Genomic DNA, 20,374 nt, shown 5'->3' on the forward strand with positions numbered 1-20,374 from the left:
CCAAAGCATGAGGGTGCTAGAGCTGTACAAACAAAAAGTTGCCATAAATTTTTAACATGGGCAAAATAACACATTTTTCCTGTAGCTGCATTCTTGGGAATTGCTGAACTGTTTTGGCTGAAAGTTTCCAAACAAATTCAGCCTGAGGCAGACACCCAGAATGGAAAATTTCAGCCTCAATGGCTAAAGCTTGGCGGTGTTATAATGAACTGAAAACAGGCTCTTATAAATGGGAAATGTTGTGCCACCTTAATAGTAGGCAGAGCTACCAGCCCCACCTATAATAAACCAGCAAGCATAACTCAAATTCCTAGATATTTCATGGTGGTTATGACTGAGTTTATTGTAACTTGTCTTATTTGTGTATATCTCACATACCAACCTTCCAGTGTTTCATAAAAATCTTGTATTTAAGCTTCTCTCCTTTAAATTTCCCATGGTTTCCTGCACTTTCTACCTGATTGTTCCTATATCTCAGTGGATCACATGTAGAGAAGAGAGGGTTGCTTTTATCTCCCCTCCTCTTAATTGCTACTCTTGGTAAAGATGATGTTGAGAAACAGAGTAATATGTAGTCCAGATCCTCTGCCCTAATGAAGCTGCTTTGTGCTATTAGTGGTAGACAATGGCTATAAATCTAGCTTGAGCATCCAGCTCAGGATTTTCATGGTGTAGCCAGCATAATCTCTAGTCTAGAGTGTCTGCATCTAGCATTTTTCTCTTGTGATGAGTTTACTATATAAAATCAGAAATAAAGTTGTCAGCCATTTAGACTGAAATAAAGAGTTTGTCTTCTGAAACAAGTTCATTATTACTCCGAACAAATCCCAAGCCCAGATATAAAAGAAACTATGGGCAGTGATGGAAATCATGGCTGAGCCAACAGTAGTAGTGAATGGCTGTAGCTTGACTCAGATTGGTGCTGCTCTTAAAGCATCCGAAGGAAATAATCTGTGGTGTTCTAGTAAGAGTGAAACTCCAGCATGTTAATGTTGTGTGTATAATTGTCTAGAAAAATGTATCCAGGGTATGGAAGAAATAAAGCCTGAGGGACATTATGGGCCTGCTTCAGATACCTCCACTCACACTGAGTAGCGCCTTGTTTCACAAATATTCTCACTGACTTCTGAAGGAAAGTTCTACTCTGTATGCGTCCAGGAAGGAATTAGGCCCAAAATGACTACTGTAGTATCATAGAACTACAACTGTGAGCTCTCACAAGACGTTGTGTTCCCTTTTGTTCAGGCACTGAACACAAACAATTGTCCTGACTTTCTCAATCTCTCTTGTTAAGCATCCAGAAAAATATAGCTAAAGCCCTCAAGCACTTTAAGATGTTGATTTGGCTCAGTTGTTGTTTTATGTTTCCTTGCTCTTTAAGGTTTCTATGAGCCATTGCTGTATTTCTTTTCTGTTAAGGACAGATTTTGTGCTGACTTACTGAGAGATGTCTCTCTCCTGCCATAACCCACTCCACCTAGCACCATGTCCATGTAACACCAACAGACCCCAGTCACCGGAGGGCAGGACTGAACCAGGGATCTCTGGAGCTTAGTGCTCTACAGCAGGGGTTCTCAAACTGGAGGTCAGGACCCCTCGGGGGGTTGTGAGGTTATTATGTGGGGGGTCGCAAGCTGTCAGCCTCCACCCCAAACCCTGCTTTGCCTCCAGTATTTATAATGGTGTTAAATATATAAAAAAAGTTTTTAATTCATAAGGGGGGGGGTCACACTCAAGGCTTGCTATGTGAAAGGGGTCACCAGTACAAAAGTTTGAGAATCATTGCTCTACAGCATGAGCTAAAAGCCAACTGGCTGTTCGCAGACTCATTTTCTCTCTCTCTCTCTAAGTGGTCTCAGTGCCACTCGATGGGACAGAACACCACACCCAAGAGGTGTGTGGGTTACACCCACACTGCTCTTTAATTTCTTGTAAAACAGGAAGTAAATACCATAACAGCCAGAGAAATTTTAGGCAGGCAGAATGAAAAAAAATTAAAAATCAAGAGCCCTAAAATAAGGCTCCTGAATCCATGTTTAGGAGCCTGTCTGATTTGTCTGAAGCGCGGAGATCAGTGGGAGGTTTTGGATGCTCGGGACTTTTGACAATCATAAGGTGATTAAATATGTCCTTTTGGGCTCCTATTTTTGAAAATCCTGACCCAGATGACCTGGATTCCAGACTCTGCCAGTGACTTGCTGTGTGACCTTGAGCCAATCATTTAACCTCCTTGTGCCTCAGTTCCCTTGTTTTTAAAATGGTGGTGATAATACTACGGGTTGTTTTTGTAAAAGCACTTACAAATCTAGATGAAAAGCAATGGTAATAATGGTACTAATAATGGTAGATGTTATTAATTATTATGTAGCAAATCTGGATTCTATAAAGATGTACTGTTATAAATAACTTTGAGATCTTTGGATGAAAGGCACTATGTACAGTTAGTGCAAAATGTCACTATTATTACAGTAAACATGTCTTACTCTTTCTCTTGTGATATAATGGACATTTTCATAGCTATTGTTTTGCTGATATTCAACAGGTGTTGGAACATCATTTGGGCCTTGATATTTTTCACCATTACTTCCTGATATCTTTTGTTTATGAACCAAAAATAAAAAATGAACCCAATGTCACTGAGAAGAATTGCATTTATCTAGTAAATTGGTGGAACTTTAGATGACCACAGAACAACATTTTGAAATATTACTTCCTTGTAGGTGGTGACAGATTTCATGGCTTAAAAATGAATACAACTTGTACAACTCACTTTCTAATGTTGCAATCACCTCCATAATAATAGACTGGTTATTCTTTTCTTTTCCATTTTAAGGTCCTTAGCCTAATTCTGAGGGATGCTGAACACCCACCTCTTCCAAGAAAGTCACTGGAAGCTGCAAGTGCTCAATACCTCTCAAAATTAGCACAAGGCACTATGCTATAATTGTGGTTCTGTTGTAAGTTACAATAGTGAGTATGCTGCATTGCCGTAAGTGTGTTTTTAAATTAAGACAGTCTGAGCTATCTTTGACTCTTGATCCTATGCATTCTGCCTCTCTGTTTCTGTATCTGCCGGCTGCTGGCCAAACACTAGAGCAGAATAGCAATTGGTGAAGATCTCAGGCGGAGGCTTAACTCACTGGTTCAAATTCAGAGCTGATGCAAAAAGGTGTAATTCCACTGCATTGGGCCCACCATATGGGGGTTGGACTAGATGCCCTCTTGAGGTCTCCTCTAACCCTAATCTTCTTCTATGATTCTGTGATCTTCTGTGATTTTATATCTTTGCATTATAGCTGGGTGACCATCTGTAAAATGGGTTTATAGTGCTTCCTTATTTCAGCAGGGTGTTGCAGGGATAAATACATTATCGATTGCGAGGTGCTCAGACACAGTGGTAATGGGGCTGTATAAGTACCGAAGATAGCTAGAATTTCCCAAATTCATGGATATTCAGTTCCAAGGTTTTGATCTGATCCATTATGGAAACACAGCCTGAAACAAATTTTTTAGCTCTGGATCTGAACTTCCCCGATAGTCAGGAGCTCTGGGATCCAGAAATTTTGTTTCAAGCTCATCACTACTCTTGACAACCGTGGTCTGAGTTTTGAAGTTACAAGAAAAGATGAAACCAGGTGAGTTGTGTGGGGTTTCAGGTTTCACTACAAACATTTTTCACAGCTCTTACTATGGCCTGCATACATTACTACAATTGAGATGTGTTTCCACAGTACCTGTGGAAACCACAAGATGAACAAATTGTTCTCACAACTCTTAGGTTTCTTTCTGGGTAACACCCATATAAATGAAGATACAAGGAAAATATAGTGTAAAAATTGTAGTCCCTTTTTATTTTGTATATAACTGGAGATAATATTTTTGGGAGTTTTATAATTTTGGAATTCAGGTTTTAAAATAAGCAAAAATAATGCAATACCAATGGGGAGCACTTTAGGGTTAAGCACAATTTTTTAAATTAGAATTTATATTTTTGTAGGGGAGACAACTAGTTGTTTATGTATGAGTTGATAATATTCAAAGTTAATTTTTACAAGGAGTTTAAACAACCTGACATCTGCAATGCATGTTCCATCGAGTTACTTCAGTCAGGATGAGCAGAGGGCAACACTTAAGTCTTCAAAATAGGGCTTCCTCTTTGAATAGAATCCCTATGGGTTCCTGTAAACGGGTGGTACTCACCCCTGCCGTGCCTCCTGCTGGTTGGCCTCGGGATTCCCGCAGTCCAGCCCTTGAGCGCCCTCGGCAGGCTGGTGATCCCCCTGTTCGCAGGCCCCGTGTCCCTCCCTGGACCCGGTGCCCCTTTCTATAATTGGGTCTCCCCCTCCCAGGGGAACCCCCACCCTACTATCCCCACTTTGCCTCAGTAGTGGCCACTGACAGTCATGGTCTAGCCCCACACCCTGGGGCAGACTGCAGTATCAGCCCACTCATCACAGGCAATAGGGGTTTGGACCTGCTGCCTTGTCCTACTCCTGGGTTGTCCCTTGCAGCCCCCAGTACCTCTTGCCCTTTGCTAGGCCGCAGCCTGGGGCTTTCCAGGCTGGAGCTTCCCTAGCTCCCCAGCCCTGCTTCACCCTAGGTACCTTCTCAGCTTCTAGCAGCCAGGCCCATCTCTCTCTGGAAGCAGAGAGAGACTGTCTCTTATAAGCCCCAGGGCTTCAGTTTGGGGCGTGGCCCCAGCTGCAGCCATTTGCTTAATCAGCCCAGCCTCCAGCAGCAGCTCTCAAGCCCTGCCAGACCACTTTTAAACCCCTCACAGCAGGAGCAGGGGCCACCCTGCTCCAGGGAGCGCTCTGCCTGCTTGGGCTGCCCTGCTGGCTGGAGGGCTCCCCCTTCTCTGGCTGCCTTGCTGGCTGGAGCTCCTTCTTCCTTTCCTGGGCTGCTGCTGCTGGCTGGAGTGCTTCTTCCCAGGACTGCTGCTCCTGCTACAACTGCTGCTGAGTGGGTGAGTGAGGGGTGGGGGGGGCCTTGCTGGCCAGCCCCCACTCCCCCACCTCTGGAGGGAGAAGCCAGGACCCCACCACCACCACTACAGCTACCACCTGGGGGGTCCTTCCTGCCTGGCCACCAGGGCTGCTGGAGGAGGGGAGGCTGCTGCTGCTGCTGGAGCTGTGTTTGTCCCGGGGAGCTGCTGGAGCCTGGAGGAGGACTGAGAAGACCACCGGCTGCTGGGAAGTGCACAGGAATCTGAAGACCACTGTGGAGGGGGCCTTAAAAACTGAGTAACTTTTTGACTGTGCTCTAGTGGTGGGGGTTTAGACTGTGTTTGTGGGGACACGGGGGTGTGGCGTGGAGCCTGCCCCCTGGTCCATCTGTGTCCCCCCCCCAACCCCCACCACCACCGCTGCCCCCTCCTCCACCACCCCTGCAGTCCCTTACCATCTGCCTCAGTTCCTGCCTCTGGGACTCAGCTGCTCGCCTGGCCTGCCACGCCCTATTGCCACCGTTTGGGCCTCCAGCGGCAGCCAGCCAGCCATTGACTTTGCACAAGTGCTTGTGGGTGCACGCACCCCCCCCTTCCCCTGGACTGACCCCTTTCCCTCTGCAACAGGCCCCCTAGCTTTGCCCCTTGTTGCCTGCCCCGTTCGCCCCTTGTGGCCCCCCCCTCCCCCGGCACCCAGCTTCAGTTTGTTTGCCTGCCCCGCCCATCTCCCTTTGCAGCTTTGTTTGTCCTGCCCCGGCCCTGACGCCAGCCCCTTGGTCCCTCCGCCCCACTCCCAGCCTGGTTGCTCCCCTCCCTCCGCGGCCCCTTGCCCTGATTAGCCCCTCCCTTTGTGCACCCATAGCTCCATCAGTGCGCTTGTGCCTCTCCCCTGTTTAAGTTGCCCCTCTTGCACTGCACCCCCCATTGCTCTTGTTTCCCCTCCCCTCCCCTAGTGCAGCTAGAGGAGCCGGATTTCAATCCTCTGTTGGTGACTGATCCCCCCCCCCCGAAGTCCTCGATAGTCCCCGTATCTGCCCCCCCCCATTGTTGGCACCATCCTCCCTGCCCACAGCCTAGCAGGGAGGAGTAGGTGACCTGTCCCTTACCCCCACCCCCTTTCTCCGGTGTTTACCCTCCCTCCCCGTTCAGCATGGCGGGAGGGGCGGCGGGTGGGATTCCCGGGATGACGTCTGTCCCCCCTCCCTCGCCTGCTCCCCCCAAACGCCTCCCGGTCTCGACCTCACCCGCCGCTGCCGGACCACCTGCCACCGCTCCCGCTGAGGCGCCGGCAGCGGCGACCGACGGGGTGCCCTCTGCTGCTGCCACGTCCCTGGCCCCTTCCGCCTCTGGGGGAGCCCCCCCAGCCGGCGGAAAGGGCCAGGGCAAAAAGAAGGGAAAGGGCCCCGCTAGAAAGACTAAGCCCTCCATGGCGGAGCCTGCCGCTGCTGCTGTGGCCCCGCCACCGGCCACGGCGCCCCTCCCCGCTGTTCCCTCCACCAGCTCTGCGGGCGTCCCTCCCTCGGCCCCCAGAGCGTACGCCCAAGTGGCGGCGGCCCCCCCGCCCGCCGCTACGTCATCTCCCCCGACCGCCGCCTCCGCTACCATCTACAGTGGCCGGGGCCCCTTCCCCACCTTGACCCGGAAGCACGGCGTCCGTTGCCTCCTGGTGCCCGCCTCGCCCTACGTGGAGACCTACGTGCGGGCGTTGGCGAGGGTGGTGGGGCCCACGGCCATCGTGGCGGCCTCCAAAATGTACGGCAAGGCGGTCTTCTTCCTTGCCTCGGAGGCCGCCGCCCAGGAGGCGGTGGAGAAGGGCCTGGCGGTGGGGGGCGTGTTTGTCCCCCTGGAGCCGCTGGAGGACCTGGGGGTCCGTGTGGTCCTGACCTCCGTCCCTCCCTTCCTGCCTAATGTCGCCCTGTTGCCCGCCCTCTCTACTCTGGGGAAGCCCATCTCCGTGGTGAGCCCTCTCCCCTTGGGCTGCAAAGACCCCGCCCTCCGTCACGTCCTCTCGTTCCGCCGGCAGGTGCAGCTTCAACTGTCACCGGCGGCGCGTGGCGGAGAGGCGCTCGAGGGGTCTTTCCTGGTCCCCTATCAGGGGGCCCAGTACCGGGTGCATTACTCCACGGGGGAGGCCCGGTGTTACCTCTGCCAGGCGACGGGGCACGTCCGGAGGGACTGCCCCTTGGCCCGGCACGGGGGAGCGCCCGGGACCCCCGAGCCCCGGCGGGGTGCCGGCCCTGTCATCGCCAGCGCCCCTGGCCGCCCGGTGCCCAGAGTCGCCCCTCCTCCTCCTCAGCCCATCGCTGCTCCCGCTCGGGCCTCAGGGGTACGTCTTCCAGGGCGCCCAGCCGAGCGGGAGAGCCCTGCCTCTGCTGCCTGCACTCTGGCGGGGCCTGTGGAGGAGGGTGCGGCAGGGGTACTGCCGGGCGTGGGAGAGGGCTCTCCCCAGGGGGACTCTTCCCTTTCTCCTGCTCTCCCCCCAGTGCCTCTCCGAGCCCCCGAACTGGCATCCTTGCCCCCCGACCCAACCCCTGTCGACCGGCCCAACGATGATGCCATGGAGGGCTGGACCCGGGTAGAGGGTAAGCGGGGCAAGCGGAAGGCTCGAACTCCGCCCGTGCCACCTGAGGCGGAAGCCCCCCGTAAGACCAGAAAGGGGGCCGCAGACACGGAGCCTTCTGCCGTGCCCCAGGGGTTGACCCATCTGCCGATGACGGCTAGGGCAGACGTGGCAGCACCAGAAGGTACCACCATCCCTCCTCCGCAGTCCCTTCTTGCGGAGGCCTCCGATGAAGCCCCTCCTGTTCCCTTGCCCCCCGCAATACCCGAGGTGAGCGTCGCCTCGGGTGCGAGTGGGGAGGACCCCGGGGTGGTGGGAGGTGAGCTCCCCTCCATCTTTGCGGAGATCGAGGCCCTGGGTCTGACCCCGGTCACCCCGGGGGAGGACGACCCTCTGCCCACGGGCCTCGACTTAGCCGACCTCACCCCAGCTTCTCCCTCCCCGTGCTCCACCGACCCTCCCGCTGCGTCCGCTCCCGCCTCTGAGGGTCCCCTGGACTCCTCAGCCTGCCCGGCTGCAGACGGCACCCTGCTGCTGGCTGCCGAGCCTGCTGTGGCAACGGCCGGTGCCTCGTGGCAGGGAGATGGGCTACCGGGGGTGTCCCTCGGTGGTGTGGGGCAATCGAGTTCCTTCCCGGGTGGGGGCCCCTCTGAGGGTTCTGCATCTCTCTGCGCCGAGGCTGCTCTACCTGCCGTTGAGCCTGAGCCCGGTGTCACTGGGGACCCCCTCCCTACCCCTCCAACTCCCATACCTGGCCGCGAGGAGCCACTTACTGATGGTTCAGCTCCTGCGGCCCAGGGTCCCGTCTCTCTCCCTCCCCCCGCCCCTGCTCCTGACCCCAGCCCTGCCCCCTCCACCTCCCATGATGTTATTGCCGCCCCTGGGGCTGTCTCCTTCCCTTTCCTAGAGGATGACTCCCAGGGAGCGGCCTTTGAATTTCACAGTCCCGACCCACTCGGGGCTGTACTCTTCCCTCCGCCGCCCCCCACTGAGCCAGGGCCCGTCCCTTGCTTGCCCGTCCCGGTGGGCCACGGGGCTGCGCCAGAGGTCCCACCGGTGGACCCCCGGAGGCCAGTGACCCCGCCCCCCCCATACGCTGCGAGAGGAGTTGCAGGAGTTCCTGGAGGACGTCCGGGGCTCCCGCAACAAGATCCCGCTTGCTCTCCAGCGCTGGGGGGACTTTCACAAGATCCTCCTGGCCACGAGGGCCCTCATGGGGGAGGGAAAGAGGACCGGGAAGCAGGGTGCCGCAGCTTACCATCGGGTGCGCAAATTCCGTGACTCCTTGCTCACCTTCGGGGTGGGCCACGGTTTGTTGCGCGGCCCAACGGGGGCCGTGAGCGCCCCTGCCGACGAGGATCCCCCCCAGCCCTCCTCATGGCACTCGTCACCTTTGCCACACTGAACACCCGGGGCTGTAGGGTGGGCTTCCGCAGGAGCCAGGTGCTCTCCTTCCTTCGGGAGGGGGGGTACTCTGTGGTTTTCCTGCAGGAGACCCACACGGATCCGGCCGCCGAAGCTAGCTGGCGGCTGGAGTGGGGGGACGAGGTCTACTTCAGCCATCTCTCAACCCGTCGGGCTGGAGTGGCTACCCTGTTCTCCCCCGACCTACGGCCTGAGGTGCTGGGGGTCGCCGAGGCTGTGCCGGGCCGCCTGCTGCACCTCCGGGTCCGCATGGAGGGGCTCGTGGTCAACCTCGTCAATGTCTATGCCCCGACATCGCCCCCGGAGCGGCTGCAGTTCTATCAGCAGGCGTCCGCCTTCCTCGGCTCCTTGGATCCTCGTGAGTGCCTGGTCCTGGGCGGGGACTTCAACACCGTCCTAGAGGAGCGGGACCGCTCAGGGACCGAGCAGAGCCCGGCCGCCGCGGACGTCCTCCGGGAGATTGTCACCCATCACTCCCTGGTGGACGTCTGGCGCGACCACCACCCGGACGATGCCTCCACGTTCACCTATGTCCGGGTGGAAGCCCATCGGTCGTGCCGCTCCCGGTTGGACCGCATCTATTTGTCACGGTTCCATCTCTCACGGGCCCAGTCCTCCAGCGTCCGGCCGGCCCCTTTTTCGGACCACCACCTCGCCACCGTGACGGCCTCTCTCTGTGCGGAGAGGCCGGGGCCGGCCTATTGGCACTTTAACAACAGCTTGCTGGAGGATGAGGGCTTCGTAGCGTCCTTCCGGGAGTTCTGGCTGGCCTGGCGAGGGCAGCGGCATGCCTTTCCCTCGGCGCGGCGGTGGTGGGATGTGGGGAAGGTGCGCGCCCGGCTCTTCTGCCGTGACTACACCCGGGGCGCCAGCCGACGGAGGGATGCGGCGATAGGGCAGTTGGAGCGGGAGGTCTTAGAGCTGGAGAGGCGTCTGGCTGCCAGCCCCGAGGATCCATCCCTTTGCGGGGCGTGCCGGGAGAAGCGGGAGGAGCTCCGGGTCCTCGAAGACTATCGGGCCCGGGGCGCCTTTGTTCGATCCCGCATCCGCCTCCTTCGGGAGATGGATCGCGGCTCCCGCTTCTTCTACGCCCTGGAGAAAAGGAGGGGGGCCAAGAAGCACGTCACCTGCCTTCTGGCGGAGGACGGCTCCCCCCTCACGGATCCGGCGGAGATGTGCGAGAGGGCCCGGACCTTCTACGCGCGCCTTTTCTCCCCGGATCCGACCGATCCTGCCGCTTGCAGAGTGCTCTGGGACGGGCTCCCGACGGTCAGCGCGGGCGACCGAGACCGGCTAGAGCTGCCTCTCACTCTGGCCGAGTTCTCGGAAGCCCTCCGCCGCATGCCCACCAACAAGTCTCCGGGCATGGACGGGCTGACCGTGGAGTTCTACCGCGTGTTCTGGGACGTCCTCGGCCCGGACCTGGTCAGCGTCTGGGCCGAGTCCTTGCGGAGCGGGGTCCTCCCTCTCTCGTGCAGGCGAGCCGTGCTCGCCTTACTGCCGAAGAAGGGGGACCTCCGCGACTTACGGAATTGGCGTCCCGTCTCGCTCCTCAGCACGGACTACAAGATCGTAGCCAAGGCCATCTCGCTGCGGCTGGGGGCCGTGCTGGAGGACGTGATCCACCCAGACCAGACCTACACCGTCCCGGGCCGTAGCATCTTCGACAACCTGTATCTGGTCCGGGATCTCTTGGAGCTTGGGTGCAGGGATGGTCTGTCGTTCGCCCTCCTGTCCCTGGATCAGGAGAAGGCGTTCGACAGGGTGGACCACGGGTATCTCCTGGGCACCCTGCAGGCGTTAGGCTTCGGGTCCCAGTTTGTGGGTTTTCTCCAGGTGCTGTACGCTTCCGCAGAGTGTCTGGTCAGGCTCAACTGGACCCTGACCGAGCCGGTCAGCTTTGGGCGGGGAGTGCGGCAGGGGTGCCCCCTCTCGGGCCAGCTGTACGCCCTGGCAATCGAGCCCTTCCTCTGTCTCCTCCGCAGGAGGTTGACGGGGTTGGTGCTTCGGGAGCCGGAGCTGCGGCTGGTCCTGTCGGCGTACGCCGACGATGTGCTCCTCGTGGTCCAGGACCCGGGCGACTTGGCGCGGGTGGAGGCCTGCCAGGCTGTGTACTCGGCAGCCTCCTCCGCCCGGGTCAACTGGGTCAAGAGCTCTGGCCTGGTGGTCGGGGACGGGTGGCAGGCGAGCTCCCTCCCAACCGCGCTTCAGGCCATCCGGTGGAGCGCGGGTCCACTGCTCTATCTCGGCGTTTACCTTTCTGCCACGCATCCCTCTCCGCCGGAGAACTGGCAAGGTTTGCAGGGCAGGGTGGCGGAGCGGCTCCGGAAATGGACAGGACTCCTCCGGTGCCTTTCCCTCCGAGGGAGGGCACTGGTGCTCAATCAACTGGTCCTGTCCATGCTCTGGTACCGGCTCAACACCCTGGTCCCGGCCCCGGGGTTCCTGACCGAACTCCGGACGGTGGTTCTGGAGTTCTTTTGGCCAGGACTGCACTGGGTCCCTGCAGGGGTGCTCCACCTGCCCCTGGAGGAGGGAGGGCAGGGCCTGAAGTGCCTGCGCACTCAGGTCCACGTCTTCCGCCTCCAGGCACTGCAGAGGCTCCTTTATGGTGTGGGTAGTCCGGCATGGAGAGCTCTGGCACATGCCTTCCTACGCCGCTTCCGAGGGCTCCGATACGACCGGCAGCTCCTTTATCTCAACCCGAGGGGCCTTCCGCGAGACCTCTCCGGGCTGCCGGTCTTCTACCAGGACCTCCTCCGGACCTGGAAGCTGTTCTCTGCGACCAGGTCCGTGGCGGCCACCGAAGGGGCAGATCTCCTCGCGGAGCCCCTGCTACACAACCCCCAGCTCCGTGTGCAGGTGGCGGAGTCCCCCGCGGTGCGCCAGAGGTTGGTCCTGGCGGAAGCTACCAGGGTCGGAGACCTCCTGGACTACGACCGGGGAGACTGGCTGGATCCCCTGACGCTCGCTCGGCGTATGGGGCTCTCCAGACCTTGTACTCCCCGGCTCGTACTACAGGAGGTGAAGGCCGCTTTGCCGCCCGCTGCTCGGGCCTACCTCGACCAGGTCCTACGTGAGGGCACGCCCCGCCCACCCACCACCCCGAGCCCTCTGGACCTTTTCATCGGGCCCCTGCCCCGTGGACCCGACCGCGCCCCCGCCCCTTCTCCGCAAGCCAGCTGCACGATCTGCAGCCGGTCCGTTTCCAAACCGCGCCAAGGAAGCAGCTCTACGCGCTCGTGCTCCACACCCTTCACTTCCTCACCCTCGTGTCCCGCCCCGACACCAAGTGGCGGGACCTCCTGCCACCTCTGGAGGGTGAGGAACCCCGGTGGGCCAGCCTGTACTCCACCCTGGTCCCGAGGCCCATCGGGGATATCAGTTGGCGGCTCCTCCACGGGGCCGTGAGTACGGGCGTGTACTTGGCGCGGTTTACCCCTGTCCCAGACACCTGCCCCTTCTGCGGCGTGAGGGAGACCCTGGCGCACATTTACATAGAGTGCGCCAGGCTGCAGCCCCTCTACCGGCTCCTCACTAATCTCCTATTGCGTTTCTGGCTGCACTTTTCCCCACACCTCCTTCTCCATGCACTCCCTATCCGTGGCCCCACGAAGTCGCGGGACCTCCTGGTCAACCTCCTCCTCGCCCTGGCAAAAATGGCCATCTACGCGACCAGGGAGAGGCGGTTGGCCAATGGAGACTCCTGCGACTGTGGGGCTTGTTTCCGATCCTTATTCCGCTCACGTCTCCGGGCGGAGTTCCTCTGGGCGGCGTCCGCTGGCTCCCTTGACGCCTTCGAGGAGCAGTGGGCGCTGTCCGGGGTTCTCTGCTCGGTGTCACCGTCAGGCTCCCTTCTTATGACCCTTTGACCGCACTCCTGTCCCTGTTCTTTTATTAGTTGTCCCCCGCAATTAGTGGGTTTCTGAGGCTCTGTGGCACCTCCCCTTAGGCTGGGAGGGGGGTCCGTTAGCATGGGGCGGGCTCGCCCGCCCCATTTCCTGGAAACCCAATAGATACAGGGACCCTCCTGCAGACTGCTTTAGTTTACTCAGTTTATTCTGGGTATCTCAGGAATAAGTAACAATGAGATATTTCATTTATTTTGAGGAACTGACTGTTAAACTTGCTGCTCTTGAGAAATGAAATACAGTTCCCTTCAGGTGTGCATTCGCTTTTTGAGCCCTTGATCATACATTTTCTGTTAGCATTGTCTGTCCAGCCTGTGCATGCGTCCTATACATCCTTGTACCACACACTGAGGCTATATAGGGCTGAAAGGACGAACCGTGCTCAGTTTTTTCTCAACCACTTTGGCCTGAGACAGAGCCTACCTTGAGCATACTTCAGCTAATTCCTGGTTTATAGTTTATTAGTTAGTGTTAGATAAATAGTAGATAAGTAGTGAGAGGATTGACTTTGTTCATTTCCCTCCCACCAGGGAGCCTGGCTTTCTTATTGGTGGGTTAACCCAGTCAGTGTGTCTGCTGCTGGGGAGAAAAACACATCTCATAGAAGTGCAACTTCTGCCTGGGACTTAAATTCAGGGCAAAGAAGAACCAGGAGATCAAATTGAGACTGCTGCTGATGGAGCAATCCTTTTCACTCGCTTCAGAGTCAGGTCAGGAGACCTGCACCCTGGACATCAGTCTCTAGGCAGATCAAGTGCCCATTTGAACATGATGCAGATCTCCCTTAAGAAGGGGAAGATTCTTGAGGCATCTGTGAAGGCTCCTAACAAAAGGAGGGCTGACTTCCATCATAAGGAGATTGCTCTCAAAAGACATTGGTCCATGGCAGGGGTTGGCAACCTTTCAGAAGTGGTGTGCTGAGTCTTCATTTACTCAGTCTGTAGCAGGGTGGACCCGGCTCCTGCCCGGAGGGGCTTGAAATGCTGCCTGCCAGGGCTTGAGAGGCGTGGCTCTGGAAGCTGGGCCGAGTAAGGAAGTGGCCACAGCTGGGGCCACGCCCCAAACTGAAGCCCTGGGGCTTATAAGAGGGCAGGGAAGCCAGAGCCCAGACAGTCTCTCTCTGCCTTCAGAGAGGGATGGGCCTGGCTGCTTAGCTTGAGGATAGGTACCTGAGTGAAGCAGGGCTGGGGGACAGGCTGAGGAGCTAGGGAAGCTCCAGCCTGGAAAGCCCCAGGCTGCGGCCTAGTAAAGGGCAAAGAGGTACTGGGGGTTGCAAGGGACAACCCAGGGGTAGGACAAAGCAGCAGGTCCAAACCCCTTTTGCCTGTGATGAGTGGGCTGATACTGGGTGTGGGGCTAGACCATGACTGTCAGTGGCCACTACTGAGGCAAAGTGGGGATAGTAGGGTGGGGGTTCCCCTGGGAGGGGGAGACCCAATTATAGTTAAAGGGGCACCGGGTCCTGGGAAGGACACGGGGCCGATAGGAAAAAGGGGGATCACCGGCCTGCAGAGGGCGCCCCGGGCTGAAAGAGAGCTAATTCCCCGGAGTAACCAGCAGGAGGCGCCGTGGCGGTGAGTAGCCCGTTTACACGTGGTGGAGAATGCGGGCATAGCGGTCCGCCCCTGATACAAGGGGCCAGGGCAAGGACTGTGGACTATTGCCTGGACTTTGAGAATGGAGACAGAGACTCTTATTAAACTCCTGGCCGAAAGCCAGCAGCAGCAGCAGCAGCTCCTCGTGCAGCAGCTGGGGGCCCACCAGCAGCAGCTACTTCAGTCCTTGGGGGTCCAGCATCGGGAGCAACAGACCCAATGTCTCCAGCAGCTCGCCACCCTGTGGCCGAGCCCCAGTGGCGTCGCACCAGGGGGGGCCGCTTCACCTGCACCCCCTGAGCCACCCGTGCGTCTGGCCAAGATGGGGCCCGAGGATGACCCCGAGGCGTATCTGGTAACCTTCGAAAGGGTGGCGGCAGTAGCCAGGTGGGCACCAGACCAGTGGGCGATCCTTCTCGCCCCCTATCTGACGGGACCCGCGCAGAGGGCCTATCAGGGCCTCCCCGACGATGAGGCCCAGGTTTACGCCCGAGTGAAGGCGGCCATCTTGGATGCCTTCGAGGTCACCCCGGAGGCCTTTCGACGACGGTTTCGGGGAAAGTTTTACCCTCCGGGCGTCCGGCCCCGGGCTGTGGCCCAGGAGTTAAGGGATGCAGCGACCCGATGGCTACAGCCAGAGCAGAGAGCCTCCGCTGACATCACGGAGCAGATAGTCCTCGAACAGTTCGTGCACATCCTCCCGACTCCCGGGAGGGCGTGGGTGTTGCGGCACCGTCCTCAAACCCTGAGCACGGCCGTTAGGCTTATGGAGGACTTTCTCGAGGCCGAGGCCCCTATAGGACCGGCCGCCCGGGCCCCGAGTCCGGGACCAGGCACTCAGAGACTAGCTGATCCCAAAATGGTGGAGAGACGGGACTATTGGAGAGCCTGTCGAGCCCGGCTCGCCAAGCAGCAAGCGGGGCTGCTTCAGCTGCGGCAGGGGAGGGCACACGGACCTCATCGGAGCCCAGGCACCTGGGGCAGGAGGCCAAGGCCAAGGAACTGTTGGGCCTGTGGGAAACCAGGACACTTGAAGCGGGAGTGCCCCCACGGAACTCGCAGGGCCCAGCCAAGCCCAGAAAGAAGGGCTGAGGCCCACAAAACTGGGGCCGAGGCAGGGGGGAGGCCTCGAGCGTGCTTCCACTGCCACCCCGAGGGCCACATCATGAGGCAATACCCCCTGGGGCAGAAAGGGGGCGTGCCTGGAACTGAGGCTCGGTCTGGGACCCCCCGCCAGGAAGGGGTAGTCCAGACCGAGGCCCCTAAACAGAAAGGGGCTGGGGCAAAACGGCCTCGCCGTAACCAGGGAACCCAAACTGAGGGGAGAACCCCCAGAGGACTAGGGAGGTCTATGGTGGGGACCCGGAGCCAGGGGGAAGTCAGCAGGCTGCTCCACGCAATGGAGGGCCTGCGACAGGAAAGAGATTCCCTGCGGGCCCAGCTGAGAAGAACGCTGGGCCGATAGAACACCCCGCCTGCCCCCCCCCCGAGGGGTTCTTGAGGGGGAGGGTGTGTAGCAGGGTGGACCCGGCTCCTGCCTGGAGGGGCTTGAAATGCTGCCTGCCAGGGCTTGAGAGGGGTGGCTCTGCAAGCTGGGCCGAGTAGGGAAGTGGCCACAGCTGGGGCCACGCCCCAAACTGAAGCCCTGGGGCTTATAAGAGGGCAGGGAAGCCAGAGCCCAGACAGTCTCTCTCTGCCTTCAGAGAGGGATGGGCCTGGCTGCTTAGCTTGAGGATAGGTACCTGAGTGAAGCAGGGCTGGGGGACAGGCTGAGGAGCTAGGGAAGCTCCAGCCTGGAAAGCCCCAGGCTGCGGCCTAGTAAAGGGCAAAGAGGTACTGGGGGTTGCAAGGGACAACCCAGGGGTAGGACAAAGCAGCAGGTCCAAACCCCTTTTGCCTGTGATGAGTGGGCTGATACTGGGTGTGGGGCTAGACCATGACTGTCAGTGGCCACTACTGAGGCAAAGTGGGGATAGTAGGGTGGGGGTTCCCCTGGGAGGGGGAGACCCAATTATAGTTAAAGGGGCACCGGGTCCTGGGAGGGACACGGGGCCGATAGGAAAAAGGGGGATCACCGGCCTGCAGAGGGCGCCCCGGGCTGAAAGAGAGCTAATTCCCCGGAGTAACCAGCAGGAGGCGCCGTGGCGGTGAGTAGCCCGTTTACACAGTCTAATTTAAGGTTCCGCGTGCCAGTAATACATCTTAACATTTTTAGAAGGTCTCTTTCTATAAGTCTGTAATATAGAACTAAACTATTGTATGTAGAGTAAATAAGGTTTTTTAAATGTTTAAGAAGCTTCATTTAAAATTAAATTAAAATGCAGAGCTCCCCGGACTGGTGGCCAGGACCGAAGTGTCAGAAACCACTGTTGCTGTCTTCAGTATGCTTTAAATCTACGGTGCCATTTTCTTCAATTGCACAGCATACTACCCATTGGTATTGATCCTCCACTCAGTCCCACAGGAATTCAGATACTCAAAGGACATGTCAGTGGGGGATGAATCAGAATCTTCACTGCTCATGCTTACCAAATGTCTCTCGGTACTGAGATCCTGGTTGGTTGATGACCATCACTCTCTGGTACGACCAGATTCTCCTCCCTTTTCTCCTGGTGCTCCCTGCCTATTGGAAGATTCCAAGGAGAAGGAGGAAGATTTCCCTTCTGTCTCATCCATCTCTGCCCAGCCTGGACCCAGTTCTAACCAGTAGGCCTGACCACCCATGTCTCGTTCCACCACCATCCATGGCTGATGATTTCTGGCAATTTCAAAACTGTATAAAGTAGGTAGCGGACACTTCAAATACCCCTGAAAGATTACAGGGTCACACTAAGATCTCTGTAGATAGATAGATATAGATATATATACACACTCCTATGAATTAAAGAAGATTTAGTAGATCACAAACTAGCCACAGATCTCATCTGACTCAGTTCTCTGGGTTTCCAGATCCACTGAACCTCCTAGGAAGAAACATAAGTTCCAGGAAAAGAGGGCTCCTCGTCCTCCTTCAATGGATACATCTCTGGGATGGGGAGCTCACCTCAGTTCTCTCACAGCTAAGGGCAGATGATTGCCTCAGGAAACCAGTTTCCACATCAATCTGTTGGAACTCAAGGCAGTCAGGAGTGCTTGTCTTCATTTTCTACTCTCATCAGGGCAAATCCATCATGATCATGATGACAACATGGGGGATCAAGATCCCCTTCCCTGTGCACTGAAGCAATAAAGCTGTGGAACTAGTGTATAGCCCATCAGATCTAAATTTCAGCCTCCCTGGGGTTCAGAAAACTGAAGATGACACCCACAGCAGGCATTTCTCCCAGGAGTCTCAAATTCCCCACATTATAGCTGAAAACTGGGGGACTTCCAGAGATGGATCTCATTGCAACCTCAACGAACAAGTATCATCTGTTTTGCTCACGAGGAGGTCTAGGCCATGACTCTTTGGGAGACTTTCTCCAATCTTGGATGAAGGGACTACTCTCTGCATTTCCTCCAGCACCACTAATACTGGCGATGAACAAGATCAAACAGGACAAGGCCAGGGTTATCCAATCTGGCTGAGACAAGCTTGGTATCTTTACCTGCTTCACCTATTCATCCACCCGGCAATCAAACTGCCAATCATTCCTCTTGTCCTCTCCCAAGAAGCAGGTTATCTACTTTTACCTCAACCTAGGGATCCTTCGCCTCAGCATGGTTCCTTGATGCATCACAGGTCCGATGAAGCCGCGGGACCAGCGGACCCTCCACAGGCAAGCCGCCGAAGGCAGCCTGCCTGCCGTGCTTGGGGTGGCAAAATGCCTAGAGCCGCCCCTGCTTTGGGGGCAGAAAGTCTAGCCATACCTGCAATTTCCTTTATGGAATAAGTTCAAACAGCACTACCAGTAAGTGTCCTGTTACCCTACCTAACTAAGCACTGAGCCTTCCTCTAACTGAGCCTGTAAGAGCTGCGCTTACCCCATCTTAGCTGGATATAGATATTTTCATGTTACATGCTGTTAAAATGCAAATAGATATATTTCATATTTTATGCATTTTGAAACCTTTTAGTGCTGTAATGCCTTCACACACAGCGAATGAACATAGGTATAGTTCTAAGTGTATCTGGAGTTGAACAGGTTCAGCTTAACTAGTACATTCTTCAGTTTTCATTCTGCTCACTTTAGGAAACTCATTTCACTGCTTTCAGTGCTCAACAACAGAGAATGCATCTTGCAAAATCACTTGCTCAGAATGGTGGATGAACTGCATTTGCTGTACCCTGCTGCTCCATTGATCTGAACTTGTTCAGTTGAATCACAAGGCTGCAGATTGCGTGATACCGTTGCAGCAGCTTGTCTATGTGGTTGTGGGAAGGAGCAAGGGAGTTCATTCTTCTTGCAGCATCGTGATAATACAACAAGATTATTATTTCTTGCTTGATAAATACAAAAAGGTGGCAGCTCCAATTCTGATTTCCCCACTGCATCTGCTATTTGATTGGTTTCCCAGGTTAAAACTTGCTCCAGCAGACTCGGCATCACAGCCAGTAGCTATTTAGCTCATTAGTGTGTATATATGTACAGAATAACAGCAAAATCCCTTAATGTGCAATAACATTTTGAGCATTAGAACGGTGATTGTTGACTCTTTCATGGACAATTAACATTTACTGTCACTTTGCAGACATACTTCCCAAAAGGTGTGAGTGCCAGCACAAGCCATTGATTGTAATACAGAGCCTGCTGCAACGCTAGCTCTTTGCACTGAGAGCCAGGTTAGTTCTCTATCATACTTTTCCCACATACCAGGAAATGGTACCATCATGGCTTTCAGGAGCTGTGAATTGTCCTTTGCCAAATGGCTATTAGCTTGGTTTACTTTTCAAGATAAATCCACTCTTAATCTGCATGTGGTAAATGCTAGCAGTTTAATACCAAATCTGTAATATATTGTGATATTGAAATATTATTTCAAACTCAGGTGGTGGTTCAATTAAGAGGCAACATCTCTCCTCAGTTAAACCTGAGCAATGCCTTGGAATCAGTGAGATTGCCTGGATGTGATTGAAGGAAGAATTGGATGTTATATTCTTATGCAAGAGGACTGTTATGAATTTCAAGTCCTTCAGAATATTCCTGCTATCATCTGACAAGTAAATAAAGAGGGGGGGGGGTCATGATTGAGTCTTAATGAAAAAATGATGGACCAGATCCTGGAGTACTCACAAAATGCACAGAGTGGAAGACTGGGGAGGGGTTATAAAGTCACTCACTTGCAATGCCCCATCACAGTTCACTCATGCATGCTTCCACCACGTAGCTTGAAGGCTCATCTAAGATACCTGTTGTGTCCTTTGTTCTTTACCCAACAAATGTGCTATGCACTACATGCAGGGAAGCCCTAGCTACAGGTACACACTGCTGCTCTCTCAGGGTTCTGGCAGCTTTTGAAACATAGAAGACAGTGAAAGCCACAACTATTTAAAGGGATACTACCCGATTCCTATATGCTACAATACATTGGACTGTAACCACCAAATGGCTAGCCCAGGATTCAGAAGAGCAATTCCATCTAGATCATAGCTCCTTTTTTGGTAATTGAATTCTCCTTCCTCACTGTGCTGACAGCAAAGGGAGTTTGTAGCATATGTGATCATATGCCACATGAGGATCACACTTGTACTGGGATGAATCTGCCTGGCAGTTTAGTAGATATTTGTGCCCACAGTTCGTTAGCATTGTAGTGCAAAATGGGCACAATACACCCAGAAATCAGGCCTTGTGCATTAGAAACTGATCCAACATTCACAATCAGACAATCCTTCCACTGACATCATTGGGCTTTGGATCAGCCCTCTAGTGATGATTCAACCCATTTCAGAATATCAGTAACCCAGTGTTAGTTAATTAAAACAAACTTGGTGCTATGACTGAGTAGGAGTTTCTTCATG

At 55.5% G+C, this 20,374-nt stretch overlaps 1 long non-coding RNA gene across 1 annotated transcript in view; it reads left to right on the forward strand.

Moving 5' to 3' along the window:
• Nucleotides 1-3,540: 3,540 nt before the first annotated feature.
• The window catches only part of LOC123357051, a 28,091-nt gene continuing 11,257 nt past the window's right edge, over nucleotides 3,541-20,374 (forward strand). Inside the window, exons 1-2 of the long non-coding RNA XR_006575500.1 lie at nucleotides 3,541-3,635; nucleotides 19,108-19,198. This is a non-coding gene — a long non-coding RNA (uncharacterized LOC123357051). The remainder of the gene's footprint in view (nucleotides 3,636-19,107; nucleotides 19,199-20,374) is intronic.

Source organism: Mauremys mutica, chromosome 1 (genome assembly GCF_020497125.1).
Source record: "Mauremys mutica isolate MM-2020 ecotype Southern chromosome 1, ASM2049712v1, whole genome shotgun sequence".
In the NCBI taxonomy this organism is placed as follows: domain Eukaryota; kingdom Metazoa; phylum Chordata; order Testudines; family Geoemydidae; genus Mauremys; species Mauremys mutica.